We start from the raw sequence: 24,454 nt of genomic DNA, 5'->3' as shown, positions 1-24,454 counted from the left end.
AAATCAAAACTAATGACTCGTTATATGCATTACTATGCAGCCAGAAATGGGATCGCAACAGTGAAACGGTTGTGGCGGTGCGCCCCCCCACCCCCACCCCCAAATGAGTATAAAATGGGTCCACAGTTTGTTTTTCCCAGTTGCCGCTACATTCAAATTGTCGAATTGCAATCTTCGCAAGCAAGTTTCCTTCCTCTCTCTCTCTATCTCTCTAACAGTTGAAAATCCTCCTCGAGGATCTCCTCTCGATCCCAATTTGTTCAAATTGACCATAGAAGACAATGAGCTTCAACTCCACTCGCTCTGCCAACTCTGGTTCTAAATCAAAGCGTAGCTTCAATTGGTTCTCTTCAAACCCTTCGAAGACTACTCGGAAAACCCTAGGCATGGCTTGGGGTTCCAATTCTCGTTCTTCCTCCCGCTCCTCCATTCGCAATTCGCCTTTCTCCAATTTCGGTAGGTCATCTCTCTCTCTCTCTCTGTACTTTGATTGCTTTCGTTGATGGTTTTCGCATGCTGGTATAGCTTATTTTCAGTAGGTTTTCGCAACATATCCAATGGTACGGAACCGGCGTCGAGCGTCGACCTGTAAGAACTAGGGTTTGGTGATTCCATCGTCATGAGAGAATTCTCCATCTCTATAGACACAACGAACGCGTTCAGGCAATAAGCCATTTTAGCAGCAAAAATGCGATTTGAGAGTCCGATTTTGGCAGGTCCTCTCTCTCTCTCTTTGTACTTTGATTGCTTTCGTTGATGGTTTTCGCATGCTGGTATAGCTTATTTTTTCAAATTGACATACAAGACAACGAGATCGTAAGAGCAGCATTTGGTATGCAATTTGTGAGTTGGCTTCCAGAATTTAAGGCTCGTGGTGTTAGGGGGTCAGGTAATGATGTGTGATTGCTTTGGGCAGATTGGAAGTATCAGGTGATCTTCTGTTTTCATGAGTTCTACTCCTGATCGCATTTTTGGGTCTTCATTTATTGAAGTTAGTTTAAGGTGGGGTTGGAGATACAGTAACCCATGTCTTCTTTGGCGTCTCCATGCTGTCTTTGATAGTTTGAGTGGTTTGAGTTGAGGAGAAGCAGTTTGTTTTTTATCTTTCCATGGAAAAATGTGGTTGAACTTGGAAGAATTGGGTCTCCAATGTCATGTTCTTGTTTTTGAATATTCAGTGCAATCAAGCTTCAGGTGAAATTCTGGTTTGGCATCAGCCTCTCCTTGCTATTTTTCATTGTCTAGGTGTGATGATTTCTTGATGCATCTCGTATCGATTATGTCATGGGGGTTCTGATTTCAGTATCTTGTTCTCTGTCTAGTTCAGGATTTATTGAGGTTGTTCGTGTTAGGAAAGGTTGTTGTATCCCTGCTTCTAGTGGCCTTGCTTTTATGCATTAATGTAACATATAATCTATCCTTCCTTTAAAAAAAAAAAAAAAAGAGGATGGTCTACTCTTTTGCTGCTATTTTTATTACAACTATCATGAGTGTGTTCTACAAACCACTTTCTTAGCTATTTTAGAACTTTTGTCCTTATCTTTGGTTTTTTGGTTCACCTATCTCCCACTTTTTCTTTTTGAAATATATGCATTTTCTCCATTTATTGTTGATATGAGGTGAATTGACTATATCGTAACTTTAACCTGCTTAATAATATTCAATGATCTTTCATTTGACTTTGGAGGTTGTTAAAGGTTGTCTCGAGTATATGGTATAAGAAGAAGATGATGGCAGTAGCAGTGAATGATGTCAGTTTGCTAGAGTTCCTTTTGAAGATTTTAGATAGAAGTTGTAACCTAAATTGTAATTAGTTATAGTTTGGGGGTTAAACTGTAAATATCTATAATATTCATTGGGACATCCACCCACTATTATAAATAGAGGGCAAGGGGTAGCAAATGGAGAGAGAGTTCTCATTTTTCTGTTTGTAACGAGTGCTGATTGTTTCTGAGAGAAAGGTGTAACACCCGGTGTAACCTGTGTTAAGAGAATAAGAAAGGAAGTAAGTAAACTTCCAAAAATACCCTTGAGAAGGTGATGGATCCTTGAGATTGAGAATGCCCATGAGAAGGGTATTTTGGTAATTTGGATAGAGAAATCCAATAAAGGGTATTTTGATAAATTAAAAATAATTCCTATGAAGAATTAGGTGTGTAAGTGAATAAAAATCCCAATTTGGTATTTATGTGGAGATATATGGGATTAATAAATTCACAAAGAGTAATTGGGAATTTTGGAATTTAATTCCATAAAGGAAATTTAATTTTAAAATAGGGAAAATGGTGGATATTAAATTATTTGAGGAGAATAATTATATTTTCCCTAAGTTGTGAATTAATGTGGTAATTCCACTTGGAGAGATGAGATTAAACTTGGAAACCAAGGTTAGTGTCTTGTTGTGACACTTGGCATTTTGTGGTTCAAGTATAATTGGGTGAATTAAATAAATGCAAAAGAAATGATAATTTGTCTTTCAAGCATTTAATGAGAGGCATGATTATTTGGATTAAAGGAAAATCCAAAAGAAAATGGTAAATGGTCACCATTAATGCCTTGGAAAATATGAGAATTAAATAAATCAAATGGAAAATGGGAAAATGGTCACCCATTAATGCTTGGAAAATGGTGGGATTTATTTAAATGGAAAATGAGGGATTTATGTCTCTCAAATGTGATGTTGTGAAAATGGTCTCAATTAAATAAATGAGAATTAAATGGGAAATTCAAGATCTAATGGATGAGATGTATTCTTGAAATAGAGAATAAATCCAATGGTGGGGAATTAAAGAGAAGAAATGGCATGGATTGCCATCCTATTAAAAGTGTGCTTTCTTTTAATGGTGGAGATGAAGTCTTGTAAAGGCAAAGGTGATCCAATGGTGGATTTCAAGCAAGACTTAAGGCCATGGATTGTGTTAGTTTGGAGGGTGAGGATTTGTTCTCACCAAAAGAATGGCTAGGATGCATTCTTGAATTTGAAAAATGCTAGTATAAAAGGGGAAGTGTAGGAGACTTGTCTCCTTTTTGGCCATTTGTAGAAATGAAGAAGGAAGAAAGAAGAGAGATAGAAGAAAGTCTCTCATGGAGGAAGGAAATGGAGAAGAAAAGAAGAAGAAGTTAAGGTAAGCCTTATTCTTTCTTTTCTCCATTTTAGTATGCTTGTATGCAAAATAAAATTCTTTTGGAATGCCATCTTAGATGGAAGAAATTGAAGATGAAAGCTCTCTTGAAATGGAGATTTAATATTCAAGAAGAGGTAAGGGTTGGCCCCATGGGAGGGTGGCCTTGCAATGAGTTTTAAATATGTTTCATAAATGTATATGTTGCATTTGGCATGTTCTTTTATGTTCATGAGACTTATGGCCATAGGTTAGTTTGAGAACATTGATGAAATGGTGGGTTGATGCCTCTAACCTTGGAGGGTTGCGAGGGCAAAGAAACCTAGCCACACTTGCATGCATTTGGCATCATATAACTTGTTATGTTCATATTTATTTGGCATTGCACCCTTATTGAGCTTAATAGCTCATGAGGTTTTTATCCTCACATATAGGTTGTGAAAGCATGGAAAAATCAATACAAGGTAGAATGGCATGGGAAAGCATGGGAATGAAGACCCAAGAGCTTGCTATGGCTTATGGAAGCATTGTTGTTGTGTTGATTTAATTATTGTATTTGGTTGGTAATGGCTTTTCTTTTAAGCCTAAAAATTATGGATGTAATTTCTTTTGTTTGATGATGGCTTGTTAAAGCCCAAGAACATGTGTGTTTGTTATATCTTGGAATGTATGTTTCATTTAGAAGGTGGGTTATTGGATTATAGCTTATGGCATGAGGAAGCCTAAGTCTTGGTGAAATGTTATTTGGAAGGTTTGGAAGCATTAAGAGTGTGGTTTAAGCCTAAATTTTGGAGAAAAATAGGCTAATATTGATGATAAGTGAAGTTTATTTATTGATATAAATTCTGGAAGAAAATTTGGGGTTTTATAGCCCAAAGAAAAAAAAAAAAAAAGAAAAAGGGAGTGAAAGGGGGGCAGCTGCAGGCTGCTGGAGGTAGCAGCCTGCAGCCCGCGCGCCCGGGCAGGCGCGCAGCCGCGCGCGCGGGCAGGCGATCGCGCGCGGGGGCGCGCGCGCGGGCAGGCGCGCGCGAGCGCGGCCAGGCCGCGCGGCCAGCGCCTAGCGGGGCCCTGCGCGGGCCCCGAGCGGGCCAGCGGGCCCCGCTGGCCAAATTTTTAAAAAAAATTGGAATTTTTGGGAGAAATTGGGGCATTTCTTAATTGAATTTAGGCCCCGGAGGAATTTTCAAAATAAATGGATTTTTCGGGTATTTAGGAGAAAATACCGAAAATTTGGAAAATTGAAAATGATGAGTTTTTCCTCCAAAAATTGGTGATCCATCAATGGATTGGTTCAAATGGTGATTTTTTTTGTAGCCCGGTAAAATTCTTCGATGAAAAAGAATTAACGAGAAAATGGTGATTGGGCGCCTAAAGGAGATTTTCCCTATAGCCAATGCAGTGTGGCTAAAGCCCATTTCCTCTAACGAATCTTGGGATTCAGCGAAGGGAAGGACGAGCCTAGATCCCACCTAGGGCGTTTCATCTTGAAACACGATCCACCCTTCGCCTAAGGCCGGGCAGGTGGACAATTCGGGTGATTGTTCACGAGTAACACCCGTAAGTGGGAGCGGGGCGTTACAGTTTGGTATCAGAGCATGGTTGGAGCATCAAGTAGAGGATGCTTGGAGAAATGTGGTTGAAGGTTGATCGGAAGGCCTTCGAGGTAGAACCACAAGTGACCGAGGACCCTAGGGGTTGGGTCGAGTCATGGAGGACTGTAGTGATGCGAATGGAATGCTCGGATATTTCTGCTATGGGAATAGGGAAAATATCATGTTTGAGATGATATGCCGTAAAAGATATACGGGTCGAGCAGTGAGGAGTGAAATGCCAAAGTGTGGGTATTGGTATTAAGAACCCGAATGTGGAAATTTGGTTGTTCATGAAGCATTTTAAGGATGAGATTTCCTTATGAGTGGAGTGTTGAGGCTTGTGTGGGGACACGAAGCCGAATCATGACAAGAGTCATGAAAGGGCCTGGAGGCTCAAGGTATAACTAATCCGTGAATGGGTTAGCGGAGTATCCCTATGTTGGGGATATGGTCAAGCATGTGTAAGGGAATGGAGTTGTTCCCGTATGGATGGCGTGTTAAGGGTTGTGTGCTTGAACTAGGGTGAGCTAAGGTTGAAATTAGCTTGAAACCCAAAGAAAGAAATCGTCAACAGGTCGTGTGACGAACTCCGGGAATGGAGCAAGCTAAAGTTGCTTGTGAAGAGGCTCGAGGCGAAGCAAGCATGTGAGGTGTATGCCAGTCATGGCCAGAGTAGGCGTGACGTTGGTGGCTTGCAAAAAGACTCCGAGGGGAGTCGGGTGTGTGTTATGCATGAGGGATGCATATGGTCCGAGGTGATCGTATGGTTATGGAGACCCTGGATGGGACGTGTCTAGGGTGTGAGTGGACCCTAGTTGGTTTCGTGATGAAACGGTAAATATCCTAAGAAAGGATAGGTGCGTGGCAATTGGACCCTAACGGGTGCTTGTGTGAAATGGAAATCCCAAGTGAGTCGAGCTGGAATCCAAGGGAATCCAGAATTGGGATAAAAGAGTTGGGCATGTATAGATATGCGTGTGGGAGCCATGAGTCCTAATTGTGAAAGGCCAAGTGACCGTTCATGTGAATGATGGATGAGGGGCTAATTAAAACTCTCATTGACGCTTGGGGTCAGGCGAGGCGCCTAAGGTCGGAAGATGAGAGGTGAATAGACCCTCGTTATGATGCCTGGGGTCGAGATGACGCCTAAGGTTGAGAGACCCTTGATGCGAGACGCGGAGGTCGCCCAGTGAAGGGTATGAACGGTGAGTGGCCGAGGGTAGTAAATATTGGCAACAGGACATCCGTGGACTAGGCGCGCATAAGAAATGCCAACTTCGGATGCCAAGTGGGCAGGGGCACGTGAGCAAGGTGAAAGCCCAGGAATTTTAATTCCAAGTCAAGGAAGCCCGATCGAGGCGTGCAGAAGGCCAAGCCGGGCGTAGTGACTGAATTCATATGTGAATGTGCATGGAGAGACAAAAGGTCTCAATTTACCTAGAGGGTAATGCGAGGCACTCCGTGGTTATGGGTGCAGGAGCTTGAGGTAGGCTTAGCGTGCCGGTTGTGGACTGAGAGAACATTGATAACCAAGCTTTGGGGATGAGCTAGGTGATGAAATAAATCATGATGGTTTGAGTTCATTGCCATGGAAAGTTGGAGCTTCCAAATGTGTAATGAGAGCCGTGAGATATGATCTTGTGGGGTAAGATCATGAGGCCTCAAAATGCGAAGTGGTCTGAGAGACCCTTAGGTGATAAGAGATGTAAAGTCTTGAGGAGCAGGGCTTATGGTACGAGCTTGAGGTTATCAAGGCAAGGATAACCAAGCGAGATGGCTCGGGTAAGGTGGTGGCAGAACCATCGTAGCTCGAGAGGCTTTAAATAGCTTGGATACTACGGGTGCAAAGCTCGGTGTGATGGATCTGATGCTATGACTGTGTGGCAGAGGACTAATGAGTTGGCTCTTGTTGAGGGCAAGTGGCCCGTGGGCCTGAGCAATTTAGTGAACTGCAGGTGACGGTCGAATGTCGGAGATCTGGAGCAGCACCTTAGGAAAAATTGGTCAAGTGAGACCGAGAATCTCCTATAAAGGATTATATTTAGAGTAGTCCTAAGGAGGAATCGCGGAACGCGTTAGGGATCTGATGGATTTGTTGTCGAGTAGGACGCTTGATAAGTATAGTGGCTGCGAGCGTGGCGAGGTAGTCATGCGGAGATTCGATATCAAAAGTGTGACTGGAAGGCTGAAAGTCACACTACGGGATGCGAAACAGATCAGAGTGAGACTTGAGCCATGCTGTAAGAAACTGTTGTTGGGCCAGTGTAAGGGACAACACGGTAATAATGATTGGGTGTTGACTCTCGGAAGCACAGGGAAATACGATGGGGAACCAGTGTTGGGCCAGTGTATGGGAGTGACACGATGATGGTGACCAGGTGTTGGCGCGCCTGAAGCACAGGGCAACACAGTGACTATGCAGATGGCCAAGAACTGAAGATCTACGGGATGTTTGAGAAAGAAACCCGAGGAAAAGAAATGGGTCTAGCCAAGGAATAACGCTACGGTTGATGCCTATTGTTAACGGGTCTAATGCTAGGGACCATTAGATGCAGACGGTTAGTCCACAGGAGGGACTGCAGCCCTCTACGTGGAGTAACTCATCTGTAGTGGAGACAATTAGACGCCGAAGACCTGGGGTATGCTGTAGGTTATGCCTAAGCCAGACCTAAAATTCCGTAAGGGTTGAAGTATGGTGGTAGTGCTTTTGGTGTCAAAGCAGCAAGAAGGTTTGTGAGTTGAGAGGGGTGATATCTTGTGGTGTGATAGCAAGATGTGTGGTGATGCTCCTTATTAAAGGATGCTAACGAAGTGGTGGTTAATTTGATCGAAGTTGATCGGGTAAACCGAGATGATGAACCTTGTGAGACCTTGCGGTGATGCAAGAAGAAGGATTGATTGGTGGAGTCGGTGAATGGCTCGAGAATGTTACGTAAGTGCCGTGGAAGGAAAGACTTACGAGTTGAAAGCTAACCATAAGATGGGAATATTGAAGCGTATGAAGGCTTCGAAAAAAAAAAAAGGGGATCTCTAACCCAGTGAAGTGAGTTGTGGTAGGCTGAACATGTAGCTAAGGCACAGTTTGAAATTTGTGAAGTTGCGCAATTGCACAGTTTGGTATTAGTCCTGGTTGTGTTGATGCGAAATGAGGAAGTGTCCTCATGTGGCACTGAAAGGTTTCCAGTTGACAACACACGATCAGTTGCCAGGTGGTAGCACTTGATGGCAATGATTGGGAGCGTGAGGCTCAAGGACTATGAGGTAAAGCCTTGTTAGTTGTCGTGTATGCAACATAAAGGTACAGCGGGTCCTGGTGGTTAGACCAGGTGAATTTTGAGAAAAGATCCAAGGTGGAAAAAGATGGTTAGTCAAGGCAAAAATTGTGCTGCTTAAGGGAGTGTGGCTTAGGAGTGAGAGCTATCAATGGTAGTGTGAAAATGTGTCCTGGGAAGAACTTGAGATGTTCTCCTAAGAGAAGTCGAGCATGAAGCAACAGAGTGAGATGAACTTCCTAAGGCGCTACAACTTCATCAGGAAAGATCACCCGGGGAAAGGCTAGCGAAATGGCGAGTGCCTGAGTAGGAAGGTGAGTCCTACGGCATCAAGTGGAAGCGTGAAATTCCACAAGAGTAGCGGGGGTGATTTCCAATGGGTGGAGTTTAAATCGAAGCGATAGTCGATGATTATAAGAGTAGTGCTCGGAGTCGGGTTGTGTTGGCTATGAGCCGGGCGATCCGGCTAGAACTAATCAAGTTGGTTAGTCGAAAGATGGTGGCAAATTTAAAATATCGTCAATGGGTAAAGAGAGCTCGAAGGAAGAGCTTATGGGACGAGATTGGTTTCCAGTAGTGGTGTGGAGATGATGAAATCACCTAATGGTTGTGAGTGATGCAGCGAAAAGGATGCCTTAGTGTGTGGGCAATCGATGAGAGTTAACCTCGTATCTGAGGTTAATGGTTGTGGAAGGAAGTCGGCTACTGAAACTGTTGTGGTGTTAAAGCCAATGAGGTTGGCCACCGAGTGGTGTGAGCTAGTTATAGCGAAGTAAATAGGAAATCCGAGAGAAGCCAGAGTCTCTCAAGGAACTAGCTAGCTGCTATAAGTATAGATAGTGATATGAGAAAGGCGACCTAAGAGTGGCATCGTGCTGGTTGCGATGACCAGTGAAATTTATAGAATAACGAGTCTTTTGAGATGACATGGCGGTGTCATCGACGTAATTGGGGAAAAGATGTTGTCAGGAAGGTCAAAGGTAGCCATTGTGCATGGTAGGACCTCAAGGCCGAGTGTGAATTGCCATGAAGGCTGATGCCTATGGAGTTTGAGATGCAACGACCATGGGGGAGAAATTGTTGTTGTCGTGGTGTTGTCCTTACTGAGGAGGACAAAAGGGAACCATTATGAATGGTTGAAATCAGTTGCGGATTGAAAATGAACCTGATTTAGGAGGGCTGGAAGTGTCATACCTCAAGAATAAGAGGCTCCATTGAGAAATGGTGAGGTTTGTAAATCCTAATGAAATTGAGGCTGGGTGAGTGAATTTGGCTGAAGACCGCTACAAGAGTGGGGGTGTAACCAAGATAGCTTGTTATGGTGCGGACCAAAGGCACGAGTCATCCTACTGGTGCGATGTAGTAAGTGATTGTGCAGGTGGTAACAAGCCATTCACTTGTGCCACGCACCATGGGTGATGACGAGGGCCGATTAATGGTCCCGCGACCTAAAGCGCAATGGTAGGATCCTAGACTCGTGGTAGGGTAAATAGCCAAGGTAAGGCCTAGCTTGGGGACATAATTGTAAAAGCTGAAATGAGGTGAAGAATTGAAGAGGGGTTGCTCAGTGAAGAGTTCCCTTGTATGGGTAAGAGACCCCTACTAGCATGCGATATCGGCTAGTAAGTACCTTGTGTGCTTAAATGCCAAGAACTCCTGGTTGGGAGAAGGATGTGGCCCGAGCATGGTTAAGCTCGAGGTGAGATTGTAATGGTGCGTGCATCGCCAAGCTCGAGTTGGACTCGGGTAATGCACGTATGGTTGAACTGTGTAATTACCTGGTATGGTGTTAGGTATGTGGATTTTGCGTAATCATATCGAAAATGAGGGTCGGCTGGTCAAGGTAGAAGACCATGTATGAAATGGTCGAAGTTGGCAAGGTGGGCCAAATGGGTGCTTCCAGTGTAGTATTAACACGATAAGTTGATCGGTAATAAGAGGTTGCCATGAGGATCAACTTAGGCTATGCGTGCGTGTGATAATGGCGGTATGCCATGATGAATGGGTGTCAAAGTGTCTTGTGGGCACTAAAAGAGACATTGCGGTGGATGATCAGTGCTAAAACGTTGCTGGTTGGACCAGCGTAAAATCGTGGCCATGTGATTTGGCAGTGTGAAACGTTGCCGTGTGTGATCGGCGTAAAATCGTGGTAGACTGATCAGTGAAGTAATGTTAGTGAAAGTTGTTTGATTGATGGAAAATGGGAAGTGGTTAACAAAGTGATGCTTCACGCCAGAGAAAAATCCATCTGTAGATGGACAGCATTGCAATAAGCGAGACCAGCGACCAAAGGTGCGGTTTGGCGGGAGGCCAAAGCGGTATTCGATCGGTGAAGGTCCTCGAGAATCAGAGGATCAAAGGCCTAAAGCAAAGCCTTGAGGTAGGTGTAACCCAAGGTAAATGTGAAAAATGAATAAGCTATGAGGTTCTCGAGCACGAGAATTTGCCATGTAGCCCGAGAATACGATTATCTTGGGCAGGAGATTATGGTAAGGTGAATTTCGAGGACGAAATTCTTTTAAGGAGGGTGGAATGTAACACCCGGTGTAACCGGTGTTAAGAGAATAAGAAAGGAAGTAAGTAAACTTCCAAAAATACCCTTGAGAAGGTGATGGATCCTTGAGATTGAGAATGCCCATGAGAAGGGTATTTTGGTAATTTGGATAGAGAAATCCAATAAAGGGTATTTTGATAAATTAAAAATAATTCCTATGAAGAATTAGGTGTGTAAGTGAATAAAAATCCCAATTTGGTATTTATGTGGAGATATATGGGATTAATAAATTCACAAAGAGTAATTGGGAATTTTGGAATTTAATTCCATAAAGGAAATTTAATTTTGAAATAGGGAAAATGGTGGATATTAAATTATTTGAGGAGAATAATTATATTTTCCCTAAGTTGTGAATTAATGTGGTAATGCCACTTGGAGAGATGAGATTAAACTTGGAAACCAAGGTTAGTGTCTTGTTGTGACACTTGGCATTTTGTGGTTCAAGTATAATTGGGTGAATTAAATAAATGCAAAAGAAATGATAATTTGTCTTTCAAGCATTTAATGAGAGGCATGATTATTTGGATTAAAGGAAAATCCAAAAGAAAATGGTAAATGGTCACCATTAATGCCTTGGAAAATATGAGAATTAAATAAATCAAATGGAAAATGGGAAAATGGTCACCCATTAATGCTTGGAAAATGGTGGGATTTATTTAAATGGAAAATGAGGGATTTATGTCTCTCAAATGTGATGTTGTGAAAATGGTCTCAATTAAATAAATGAGAATTAAATGGGAAATTCAAGATCTAATGGATGAGATGTATTCTTGAAATAGAGAATAAATCCAATGGTGGGGATTTAAAGAGAAGAAATGGCATGGATTGCCATCCTATTAAAAGTGTGCTTTCTTTTAATGGTGGAGATGAAGTCTTGTAAAGGCAAAGGTGATCCAATGGTGGATTTCAAGCAAGACTTAAGGCCATGGATTGTGTTAGTTTGGAGGGTGAGGATTTGTTCTCACCAAAAGAATGGCTAGGATGCATTCTTGAATTTGAAAAATGCTAGTATAAAAGGGGAAGTGTAGGAGACTTGTCTCCCTTTTGGCCATTTGTAGAAATGAAGAAGGAAGAAAGAAGAGAGATAGAAGAAAGTCTCTCATGGAGGAAGGAAATGGAGAAGAAAAGAAGAAGAAGTTAAGGTAAGCCTTATTCTTTCTTTTCTCCATTTTAGTATGCTTGTATGCAAAATAAAATTCTTTTGGAATGCCATCTTAGATGGAAGAAATTGAAGATGGAAGCTCTCTTGAAATGGAGATTTAATATTCAAGAAGAGGTAAGGGTTGGCCCCATGGGAGGGTGGCCTTGCAATGAGTTTTAAATATGTTTCATAAATGTATATGTTGCATTTGGCATGTTCTTTTATGTTCATGAGACTTATGGCCATAGGTTAGTTTGAGAACATTGATGAAATGGTGGGTTGATGCCTCTAACCTTGGAGGGTTGCGAGGGCAAAGAAACCTAGCCACACTTGCATGCATTTGGCATCATATAACTTGTTATGTTCATATTTATTTGGCATTGCACCCTTATTGAGCTTAATAGCTCATGAGGTTTTTATCCTCACATATAGGTTGTGAAAGCATGGAAAAATCAATACAAGGTAGAATGGCATGGGAAAGCATGGGAATGAAGACCCAAGAGCTTGCTATGGCTTATGGAAGCATTGTTGTTGTGTTGATTTAATTATTGTATTTGGTTGGTAATGGCTTTTCTTTTAGGCCTAAAAATTATGGGATGTAATTTCTTTTGTTTGATGATGGCTTGTTAAAGCCCAAGAACATGTGTGTTTGTTATATCTTGGAATGTATGTTTCATTTAGAAGGTGGGTTATTGGATTATAGCTTATGGCATGAGGAAGCCTAAGTCTTGGTGAAATGTTATTTGGAAGGTTTGGAAGCATTAAGAGTGTGGTTTAAGCCTAAATTTTGGAGAAAAATAGGCTAATATTGATGATAAGTGAAGTTTATTTATTGATATAAATTCTGGAAGAAAATTTGGGGTTTTATAGCCCAAAGAAAAAAAAAAAAAAAGAAAAAGGGAGTGAAAGGGGGGCAGCTGCAGGCTGCTGGAGGCAGCAGCCTGCAGCCCGCGCGTGCGGGCAGGCGCTCGCGGGCGCGGCCAGGCCGCGCGGCCAGCGCCTAGCGGGGCCCCGCGCGGGCCCCAGGCTGGCCAGCGGGCCCCGCCGGCCAAATTTTAAAAAAAAATTGGAATTTTGGGAGAAATTGGGGCATTTCTTAATTGAATTTGGGCCCCGGAGGAATTTTCAAAATAAATGGATTTTTCAGGTATTTAGGAGAAAATACCGAAAATTTGGAAAATTGAAAATGATGAGTTTTTCCTCCAAAAATTGGTGATCCATCAATGGATTGGTTCAAATGGTGATTTTTTTTTGGAGCCCGGTAAAATTCTTCGATGAAAAAGAATTAACGAGAAAATGGTGATTGGGCGCCTAAAGGAGATTTTCCCTATAGCCAATGCAGTGTGGCTAAAGCCCATTTCCTCTAACGAATCCTGGGATTCAGCGAAGGGAAGGACGAGCCTAGATCCCACCTAGGGCGTTTCATCTTGAAACACGATCCACCCTTCGCCTAAGGCCGGGCAGGTGGACAATTTGGGTGATTGTTCACGAGTAACACCCGTAAGTGGGAGCGGGGCGTTACAAAAGGCTAAGGCTGTTAGCTTTGTAATCTTGGGGGAAAACAATTGGGGCGCTCGGGAATAGAAGGGAGAGAAGGGCCGCTACTGTACTGATCATTTTTTGGAAATAAAGACTGCTCTCAGGAGGATCTTAGAGGCTGGATGTAGTGCCATTCACATGGCATGAACCAGGATAATCTTGATGTTCTTGTGGATGTGTGGTTTGTGTTTCTTGTTTGGTTTAATTCTGTTTTCTATTTTATTTTCTGTTGATTCTATTAAATCTATTCCTTAGATCAAATCCGTGAGTGTGTGAGAGTAAGTGTGGTAGAATTTCTATCCAAGAAATTAGTTCCAGCAACCCTAGATATAACAAATTGGTATCAGAGCCTATTTCTAGTATCAAGATTCATCAAGATTTCTTCTGTTTTGATTCTCGGTCATAGAATAGTGTCAAATAATGGCTGCCACTAGGTATGACATAGAGAAGTTTGATGGCCAGAATGATTTCGGCCTTTGGAAGATGAAGATGAGAGCTTTACTAGGAAATTTAGGGCTGGAAGAGGCGTTAGGCAGTGAGGAAAAACCACCAGAATCCCTTACGGATGAACAGAAAAAGGAAATCTATGATAAGAGAAAAGAAATCAACAAGAAAGTGATTAAATGCTTTCATTGCCATGAAGAAGGGCATATGAAGAAGAATTGCCCAAATAGGAAGAAAGAATCCCAAGAAAGAACCAACCCCAAATGTTCAAACACCATGTGTGGTTTTGGCTATGAGAGTGCGGATGTCCTATAGTCTTTCTAGGTATGCAGTAAAAATAGCATAAGTCATAGGGTTAGGGTGTAATTCTCATAGGAAAAGGGTATTTACCCATAGAGTCATGGTGGAGGGGGAAATGGTTTGTCTAGGCATCAAAGTAAGGTTAAGGGATTTGGAGATGGGAGAAATTAGGAAGCATGGTGGAGCTATTCCAGAATATTAGAAGTTGTAAAATATGTCCCTGTTTTAATAGAAAGCCTAAAGTCCTTAAAAATAATTAGATAGTGAGAATTGGAGTCCTAAGAAGTTGCAAGGATCTCTTAGAGAGATGGTAGCAACCCTCAAGAATGGAGGTTATGTGGTGCATGCTTGCATTTATATGTGGATAAGCTGTAGCCGCTAAAGGATAACCTATGATAAGGTTAGGCTGTGTCATTTGTTGAGGATGGCTCACAATGGTGAGCAAGGTCTAGGAAAGGTATCTAAGGCTAGCGATATTAGGGGAAGGGAAATTTGCAGGTGTATAGGAATAGAAACCAGGTAGTTTGTCTAGGTCTCCAGATGTAGAAGTCTCCAAAATCAGTAAATCCCATTAGAAATTAGTTTCTAGGATCTAGGGTGACCTATCTAGGCTTTGTCTCATGGTGGAGCTAGGTGAAGTGTACCTAGTGAAGATGATGTGTTCCTAAGGAATTCCCAAGCGTATATGAGCTTGTTGGAATTTAGGAAGTTTGCTGGAAATTGCGTCTGGTGTGAAGGGTTAGGTGTGTGGAGTTGTGTAATAGGTATACCTAGGTCTCCTAAAGCTAGGGTTCTTACCTATGAGGGAAAACTCTACTAATAGGACACGGAATTAGTTGATTCCAAGGCCAAGGGATGAAATTTGGAATGCTGGCCAGCAAGGAGAATCCTTTGGGAATGTCCAAAACTAACCTATGAACCAGGATATAGCAATAGGGAAATCTGGAAAATGTTTTGATCAGATTCATTGTGTAAGCTTGGGCTTAATTGTGAGAGGGAGGAAGCTAGTGTTTAAGATAGTTTTGACTCTTGCAGTGAGGGTCCTTGTAAACAATGAGGGGAAAAGGGTGTGTGCAAGTGTTGTCTTGTATGGTGTAGTCCATGTTGATCAAAATCAGGATTAAGCAATGAAAGGGAAGGAGAATCATCTTGTAGGTAATGAGCAAGGGAATAGAAGGTCTAGTGTTGCCTAGGATGGGTAAAAGATAGAACCTCAAGTAATCTAGCAGTGAGGTATGGAATGTTGGGTTTGAAGGATGCTTAGGCTCAGGTTTTGAGTGCCAAGGAGCAGGCTGGTAAAATAGAACCTTTTGTATAAGAAGGGGTAATGCACTCTTGTCCAAATGAATGGCATGGAGCCATGTAAATTTGGGGAGAATGTTGGACTTAGATGAAAGACCCCTTAGGTTAAAGGGGTGGAGTGCAGTGAAGTGTCTATTTGAGAATTAATGTAACGCCCCGCTCCCACATACGGGTGTTACTAGCGAATAGTCAACCTATTATTCACACGCTAGGGCAAAGATGAAGAGACAGCTATGTTTCAATGAGAAACGACCTAGGTGGGAAACTAGACTTCGCCCTCTCTTCACTCCACTCAAGGTTTCGGGAAGATAACTAAACGACCCCGCGAAGTATAAACCCAAACCTTGAGAGGTGCCATCTTCTCAAGCTCTCAATGAAGAGCTAATGATGGCTTCCCAGGATCGAAAGAATTAAACTCGCTCACTCATTTCATACAAATTATGGCATAAGCCTTAATTATAAGAAAATAATAATTTCTTTGCCCCGACTATTAACCCATTAGTCTCATCTTCATTTCCTTTAGAAAATTATTGGGTTAACATTTCTTTGGAAAATTTTTATAAAATTTCCTTATCAAATCTTCATTACCTTTTCTCTTTCATCATTTCAAAATACTAAATTTTCCAAACACTTAGGAAATAAATTTTGAAATATAACATTAAGGTATCCTCATCCATTTTCCAAAACATAAGGAAAACACTCCATTATTGACATTTCCAAATATAAAATTTTTCCACACGTTTGCCTCAATTCATATTAATTTAATAATTAATTTAGAGGCTAAAATACTCCATTATTTATTTATTTAAAATGAATTTTATTTCATAATTTCTCAAAATGTCAGAATTAATTAAATAAACATAACCCAAATAAATAAATAGAAAAAAATATACAAGCAGCAAGGTAGGGGGGGGCGGCAGCAGCAGCTGGCCGCGCCCCCAGCGCGCTGGCCGCGCGCATGCACGCGGGCCGCATGGCCGCGCGCATGGGCTACGCGCGCTGGCCGCCTGCCATGCGCGCGGCCGCGCCTGGCTGCGCCCAGGCGCGCCCTTGGCACCAGCCACTGCCCTTTCAATTTTTTTTTTTTTAAAAAAAAAAGCCCACATTTTCCAGAATTAAATTTTGAATAAAAATACACCAAAATCCCAAATTTCATCCCAAAATTAATTGTTTCAAGGTGTTTACATGCCTTCCAAAAGTAGGATAATAACCATAACATGTTCCATACAAGCTACATGCCTTTACATGCTTTTACATACACCTTGAACTATATCCAAACACTAGATCCTTAACACTACACAAAATAGATTACCAAGCTTGATTCACAAACCATCCTTCATGTAACCATTTTCTCCTTCCCTTTTGATGATGCCCCAACTACAAGGAGGTAAAATACCTCATGAGCTTAAGCTCAATAAGGGTGCAAATGATAAAATATGCTCAATAACAAGTAAAGTGACAAAATGAATGTATGCAATATGCTTGGGACTTCACATCCTCACAACCCACTTGGTTTGAGGCTTCCATATATCCCAACCCACATAACCTCATGGCCATAGGTCTTTACCACAACAAGCATGCAAGACGCACACACATAGTCAAAGCATATAAATAGCATTTGCAAGCCACCTCCCATGGGGCCATCCCTTACCTCAAGAGCTTCAAGAACTAGCTTCAAGACCTCCTCCTTGCTTACCACAACTTGCTCTCACTCCCAACCCTTAAAAATAAATAAAACTTGCTTAAAAAAAATATTTAAGACTAGGGTTTTTAAGGAAACAAGCTTCTTGGAGAGCTTACCTCTTCAATCTTCCAAGCTTTTCTCTCTAAGCTTTCTCTTCTATTGCCAAAAGAAGACAAGTCTTCTTCCTCTTCTCTTTTATAGACAATATTTCCTAATTCATTTTGATTTAATTCTATGGCAAGAATAAATCCTAGCCCTTGGATTTAATTTGAGTTGGAAGACCTCATCCTAGCCATCCAAATAAAGCACAATCCATGTGCTCTTGCAAGAAGAAATCTCATCCTTCCATCTTGGGAGAATTAATCTCCACCCTTGAAAGAAAGCACAACTTGGTCTTTCTTTAAGACTAAATCCTAACCATCCATGATTCTTAGCCCATGATCTCCACCATCCATAATTCTTTTTAAATTAAATTTTTAAATGTGTTGGCAATCCATGCCATCTTCCAAGACCCAATTCTAGCCATTGGATTATTTCTTCTTTCAAGACTTAATCACCACCATTAGATCACTTGGAATTTCTATTTTAATTCCCATTTAACTCATTTTGACTAATTTCAAGATATGTCTTGAAAGACATAATTCCTTTTCTTTTTTCAATATATAAATCATCTCTATTTTCACCCATTAATGGGTGACTAATTTCATTTCATTTTGTAATTTTTTTTTTTAGAGACACCATCATGGCTTCATTTAAGGCTTGAAAGACTAAATTCTTTTCTTTTTGAATTTCTTTTTATTCTCCCATCTTCCTTCACAAGATCATGCCAAGTGTCCCCTTAATATCTCATTTGGCTAAATTTCTTAATTTCACCTTTTTAATTAAATTCCTTAAAATTCTAATTACACAATATCTATATATTTCTCCACCAAATAATTACCTTTATGCGAAAAAAAAAACACCAAATTACCAATTTGCCCTTCCAAGGCATCTTATATATTTTTATGGCTTCTCCATGATTCAAGGGCAATTATGGAAACCCCCATATACTAACATACTCTTTATTATCTAATTTATCATAACTCACCAAGGGTATTACAATTAAGGAAGGTGCTGGAAATGGGGAAAAGTCTGGGAAAAATTCTAGACAAATGGCCATTGATTAAAGCAGCACATGAAGGCTTAATTTGGATCAAATAGGTATCACTAACAGCCATTATCCATGTGGAAACTAAGAGAAAAGTGATCTTATAGTATAGCCAAGGAATAAGAGACTAGAGGGAAAGGTAAGCAAGGATTGGTTGCTTAGAAGGTCTCTCTAGGTATGAGATATGATAGTAGTTCCTTAGGTAAGATATAAGATTGGAAGAGTCCAAAAGGGTTAAAATTGAGTGCATAGGGAAGCTGTGAATATTCCAGTGGTATGCTTAGTATATTGATGGGCAGCTTTATTGGTATTTTCTCCAAAATAAAACTCTCAAGGTGTAGCTGAGTGTTTAGATCAGTGTTTGAGAGTGTGGGAGGAAGGATAAGTTGGGAAAGACTAAGGCATAGAGATTGGAATAGGGTTTGGACAGCTTAAGGCAGCCTAGGTTACCCTAATCTTAAGCATATCTTGGTAGACTGGTAGGTAGATAGAGCAGTCCTTTGTCTGTTGAAGCAAACATAAGAAGGGAAGACAGTAGTAAAGCCTAAAGGCCGATTTTGGGAGCTAGGAGGAAGTCTAGCAGTGTTTAAGGCCAATCCGGGTAAGGTGCACTGTTAATGTGATGCTGTGTAAAAGTTTGGACCCTTTGGGATTAAGAAATAACATCATATATGGATTTGGTTTATGGTGGAGCATGTCTAGTTGGAAATTATGCATTTAGGGTGTATATGTTGCATTTTGTATGCAGCAGGATCCCTAGAATATAGTCTAGGCAAGAGGAGTTGAAATCAGCCAATGGGCAGTCCAGTTGGCTTAGTTTCTTAGTCCCACCATGGATTATATCAATCATATTGATGTTAGGAAAAGTTATTCATTAGGAAATCCCTTGAGGAGGATAATATCTAATGAGAGTTACAGGTTTAGTTATTGCAGCTGATCTTTATCCAAAGGTGGTCCATTGTTATGTCTTACAGCATTGATTTGTTTTCTTTGATGTTTGTTTTGTGTTTGAGTGATCAGGTGCAGCATGAAGAACCTATGAGAGCAGGTTCATTTCATCTATTGGAAGGCCAAAGCTTGGATGGATGAAGGTTGAAGTATACTCAAGACAATGGTGGAGAATTGTTAAAGGTTGTCTCGAGTAGAAGAAGATGATGGCAGTAGCAGTGAATGATGTCAGTTTGCTAGAGTTCCTTTTGAAGATTTTAGATAGAAGTTGTAACCTAAATTGTAATTAGTTATAGTTTGGGGGTTAAACTGTAAATATCTATAATATTCATTGGGACATCCACCCACTATTATAAATAGAGGGCAAGGGGTAGCAAATGGAGAGAGAGTTCTCATTTTTCTGTTTGTAACGAGTGCTGATTGTTTCTGAGAGAAAGGCTAGGGCTATTAGCTTTGTAATCTTGGGGGAAAACAATTGGGGTGCTCGGGAATAGAAGGGAGAGAAGGGCCTCTACTGTACTGATCATTTTTTGGAAATAAAGACTGCTCTCAGGAAGATCTTAGAGGCTGGATGTAGTGCCATTCACATGGCATGAACCAAGATAATCTTGATGTTCTTGTGGATGTGTGGTTTGTGTTTCTTGTTTGGTTTAATTCTGTTTTCTATTTTATTTTCTGTTGATTCTATTAAATCTATTCCTTAGATCAAATCCGTGAGTGTGTGAGAGTAAGTGTGGTAGAATTTCTATCCAAGAAATTAGTTCCAGCAACCCTAGATATAACAGAGGTAATTGAGTGGGTTTATGACTACTAACAAGGTTCACAATTGCATGTCCGAATTCATTACAAAGAAGTAATGGTTTGGTTCCAACCAGATTCTATCAGAATATTCTGCTGTTAAAGGAGATAATTTATTTGAAGCTGGAAACAAGCACACTAGAAAGTCATTTGAAGTTCCTTCTTTGATATTACTTATGTTGTATTTGTTCTCATTAACCATATCAGCTTAGTTAGAATTTTTCTTCCACTTCTTGGCCTTGGTAATGATCATGTTTGCTGATATTATATGTGGATTGTGTAGGTGACAACTGCTAGATTCTTGGATGTTTTTGCCCTCTGCTTGAGTCAGAAATTAGTTTTTGCTAGTTCTCTTGACAGACTTATTTCAGGAAGACCGTCCTCAACTGGATACCTACAGTCGTTAACTGAGAAGAGAGCTAGCATTTCCTATACCAAAGATGATGAGTCAATCACAGATGTTACTCCATATGACAACTCAAGTTTTCCTAATATTCAGAACAAGAAGTTACTACATTCGCCAGTAAATCTGCGAAAGGAATATGAGCTTCCTTGCATGCCACCTTGGTTTGTTCATTGGTTTATCCTTACTGGCAAGTTGGCAGGATTTTACAACTCAATTGGTATTTTTTTTAGGTCTTTATTCTCTGCTCCAATCTTAGCCTTGGTTTTTTCTTTTTATTTTGTCTTCCTTGTGACTAGATTCTAGCGGTGAAAGGTCCCTATCAATTGTCATTGACGTTCCACTTGGCTTCTTGAGGAAATTGGTTGTTGAAGTCAGGTGAAAGACAAAGAAAGCTGGTAAGCTTGGTACAATAGGACTAGATCAGGACTGTTGGTGTACCAGGCCAGCACTGCTGTATGTATATTGAATGAGATAATTTTTGGTGCATCGGATAAAGCGGTTGATGCTTTTGCAAGGATGTTTGAAGGGTGTAGGTTAAGAATGGAGAAGATGGAAGGATGTCATGCAATGTTTGATGATATTCAAGCTGGCAAGTTTGAACAACCTATGCCTTTTGCGTCCTTTTGGAAGTTTTCTTAGGACAATGGTGCAAGAAATCATCCGATTGCTTCCATTGGAAGCATTTTACATGAATACCTATCTTTTGAAGTTTGGAGTCTACCCTTAAGAGCATAAATCTTCCCTTTAGCAGCCTGACGGGGAAGTTGAAGATATTGATTTGCACTTCTTCCATGATGCTAGCCTTTTTGCACTAGGAAATAACATTTTCTTCACTATAGCTACGCATAAATATTTAGTAGTTTCGAGCAGTTTATCGAATGTTGAATTACATACCAATCAAATCTTTAGTATATGAACTCAGTATGAAATCCAGTGAGGGTGTGTTGAGTGTCATATCTCCTTGGACCCTTAATTTTAGGGCGCACGATATGCATGAAAAGTTGATTACAGGTATTTAGATAGGTCACGAGCCTTTAAGTTGGTAGTATTTCTATAATATATAAGATGGTTCCATTACTAAGGAATCTACTTGATACCACATGACTTGGGGGGAGAAAAGGAGATTTGCATCTATGTCTATTGGTTTTATAGGAATCTTAAGTAACACTGTTGAATTACAAATGTTTGAAGTACATGGAATTGATACTGGTGTTATTATATCAACAGGTATTATTATTGGTGGGATATGCATTTTTAGTTTGTGCCTTGTCACATAAAATATTGCCATTGTTGGAGGAACCGGTATGGGTGTTGGATTGTGCCTCTTTAAGTATTTCTTTCAGAATTCTAAAGTTTCTAGAACATTTATTCTTTATAGAATGCTATTCTAATTTCCTCGTGGATTTTGTTTTTCTAAATGCCATTGACAGATGTTATCCTCCCGAGTATTTTGAACTTGAAAAAACTTTAATATGCTATGCTTTTATTTAAGAACTTAGATTTACCCATAAATATTTTTCTTTTGCTATCCTTTTATTTAATTAATTGCGATTCTTGCTGTCCCCATAATTTTTCATTTTGTTAGCGAGAAGTTGTGATTTTGTGGCTAAATGAAATTGTACAAATGTGACATTATTGTACATTTAACATTCTTTTTTAGGGTGATAGAGACAGTAGCAGAAGTTCATTATCCTTGCTTATTGGATTATTATCTGGACCATGATTATTCAATGGTTAATCATGCTTCCCACATGAGGTTCATTAGGGAGACTATATGAACTTGGTAGTAACTTCTCATATGTAATCTGTTCATAGGTGTTTCATCGCCATCATCACTACCATTATTACTAACACTTGGATTGCATGCCTTGGACTCATATGTCCCATATCCTGGTCTCGGTGAAAGGAATTCTTTATTGATGCTTGGAGGTTATGGAGTTTTTGGACACTCTAAATCATCTTACTGGTGATTAGCTATGTCTTGATCATTCAATAGTTAATCATGCTTCCACATGAGGTTCATTAAGACTTGTTGCTGAAATTGGCAGTCACTTCTAATTTTCTATTTTATTGAATATTGATGGATTTTTGTTAGTATCATTATGATTAATAGTTATAACAGTTAAATATTGCCTTAAGAGGTATATTATAAAGGGTACCATGTAAATTATACATACATAACGTTGAAAATAAATTGAGACACATATATCAGTTGCCACACCTTGCATAAGACATTGGTGAAGAACTCAATATTGATATATGCTTTAGTTGATTGCTAGCCTTCACAAAGCAATATCAAACCAAGTATAATTAGTCTATAGCAATGTTTCATAATAACGGATGGCAACTTAGTTCTATGATAGGAGATAATTTTGACCATGTGAGCTACTATCCTGGTAATTTTCACAAAGATGGCACTGATTATGTAGTCTCCTTTGTTCCCAAGTTTCTGTTGTGTTTTTGGTTGTCATAACTTTAAGTCAGTTTGGATAACTTGTTTGTCATTAAATATGGTTTGGTTTTATAGGAATATTAAGTAACACTATTGAATTGTACATGTTTGAAGTACATGGAATTGATAGTGGTGTTATTATGTCAGCAGGTGTTATTATTGGTGGGATAGGCATTTTTAGTCTGTCCCTTGTCACATAAAATGTTGCCATTGTTGGAGGAACCGGTATGGGTGTTGGATTGTGCCTCTTAAGTATTTCTTTCAAAATTCTAAAGTTTCTATAACATTTATTCTTTATAGAATGTTGTTCTGATTCCCTCGTGGATTTTGTTTTTCTAAATGGCATTGATAGATGTTATCCTCTTGAGTTTTTTGAACTTGCAGAAACTATAATATGCTATTCTTTTATTTAAGAACTCAAATTCACCCATAATTACTTTTGTTTTGCTTTCCTTTTATTTAATTAATTACGATTCTTGCTACCCAATAATTTTTCATTTTGGTTAGTGGGAAATTGTTATTTTGTGGCTCAATGAAATTGTACAGATGTACTCTGTTTCTTTCGAACTTGAGATTCTTGGCCGCTGCCAAACACCTTGATTTAACCATTCCTTTTTTTGAAGATAATATTTTGTTCTACTGTTGTCTTTTTCTTTATCCTATTGCTGTGGAATAGAGGTTTGATATGTTATTTTCTTCTTATTCCTTTCTGTTTTGGTTTGGCATATATTTGATGAGGTTGGGGTTACAAAATTTCATTAATTAATGCGTGATAAATAAGAGTTAAATATTGCCTTAATGGGTATATTATAAAGGGTACCGTGTAAATTATGCATACTTATCATTGAAAATAAATTGAGGCACATATATTAGTTGCCACACTTTGCATAAGACATTGGTGACGAACACAATATTGATATATGTTTTAGTTGATTGCTAGCCTTCACAAAGCAAGATCTAAGCAAGTATAATCCGTCTATAGCAATGTTTTAGAATAATTGATGGGAACTTAGTTCTATGATAGGAGATAATTTTGACCATGTGAGCTACTATCCTGGCAATTTTAACGAGGTTGGCATTGATTATGTAGTGTTGAGTTTGCCTAGAGTTTTGATGCGGTAGAAGATCAGTGATGTTGAAGTCTATCGGTTGGAAGTTTTAGATCAATTAGGGCTTTTAAATATAAGTGTAATTACTTTGTAATTTGGAGGGCCTAATTGTAATTTCCCATAGTAGTTAGTTACCTTGGGAATCTCGCCGTTTTCTATTTATAGGAGGGCGAGGTAGGCAGTCGATATCACATAAGAGAGAGCTTCTGTTTTGTCTATGTTTGAGTGAGGAGTTTCCGTTCTTGAGGAAGAGAAAGGTGGTTTAGTCTTGTGTATTTCTTGGGAGAATGTGTGCTTGTACTTAGGGAGATAGATGAGTGTTTAGAAGCTTTGTGTACTGATCATCTTCATCCTAATAAAGGCTGTTTGGAATGGGTGTTGATTGCTGGATGTAGGTTTGCCAAAAGGCATTCCGAACCAGGGTATATCTTGTCTATTTTGGTTTGTTTTTATCTTTCCTTATTTCTGTTTCGTTACTGGTTTGCGTTGGTTCTTTTATTCGGTTTCTGTTTTTGCGAGTTTCTTTAAATTCTCAAGGGAGTTCTCTTTGGTTGGCTTCGATTAAATAGTCCTAAATATCAACATGTAGTCTGTAACACCCGGTGTAACCGGTGTTAAGAGAATAAGAAAGGAAGTAAGTAAAC

At 40.0% G+C, this 24,454-nt stretch overlaps 1 long non-coding RNA gene across 1 annotated transcript; it reads left to right on the top strand.

Annotated features, from left to right (window-relative positions):
- Nucleotides 1–223: 223 nt before the first annotated feature.
- LOC127802501 (uncharacterized) lies at nt 224–23,140 on the top strand. The gene is made up of 2 exons (XR_008023293.1): nt 224–1,687; nt 19,833–23,140. It is a non-coding gene; the product is annotated as an uncharacterized LOC127802501 (long non-coding RNA).
- Nucleotides 23,141–24,454: the final 1,314 nt, after the last annotated feature.

This window comes from Diospyros lotus, chromosome 5 (assembly GCF_014633365.1).
Source record: "Diospyros lotus cultivar Yz01 chromosome 5, ASM1463336v1, whole genome shotgun sequence".
NCBI lineage: Eukaryota > Viridiplantae > Streptophyta > Magnoliopsida > Ericales > Ebenaceae > Diospyros > Diospyros lotus.
This window is presented reverse-complemented; position numbering and strand designations above follow the sequence as displayed.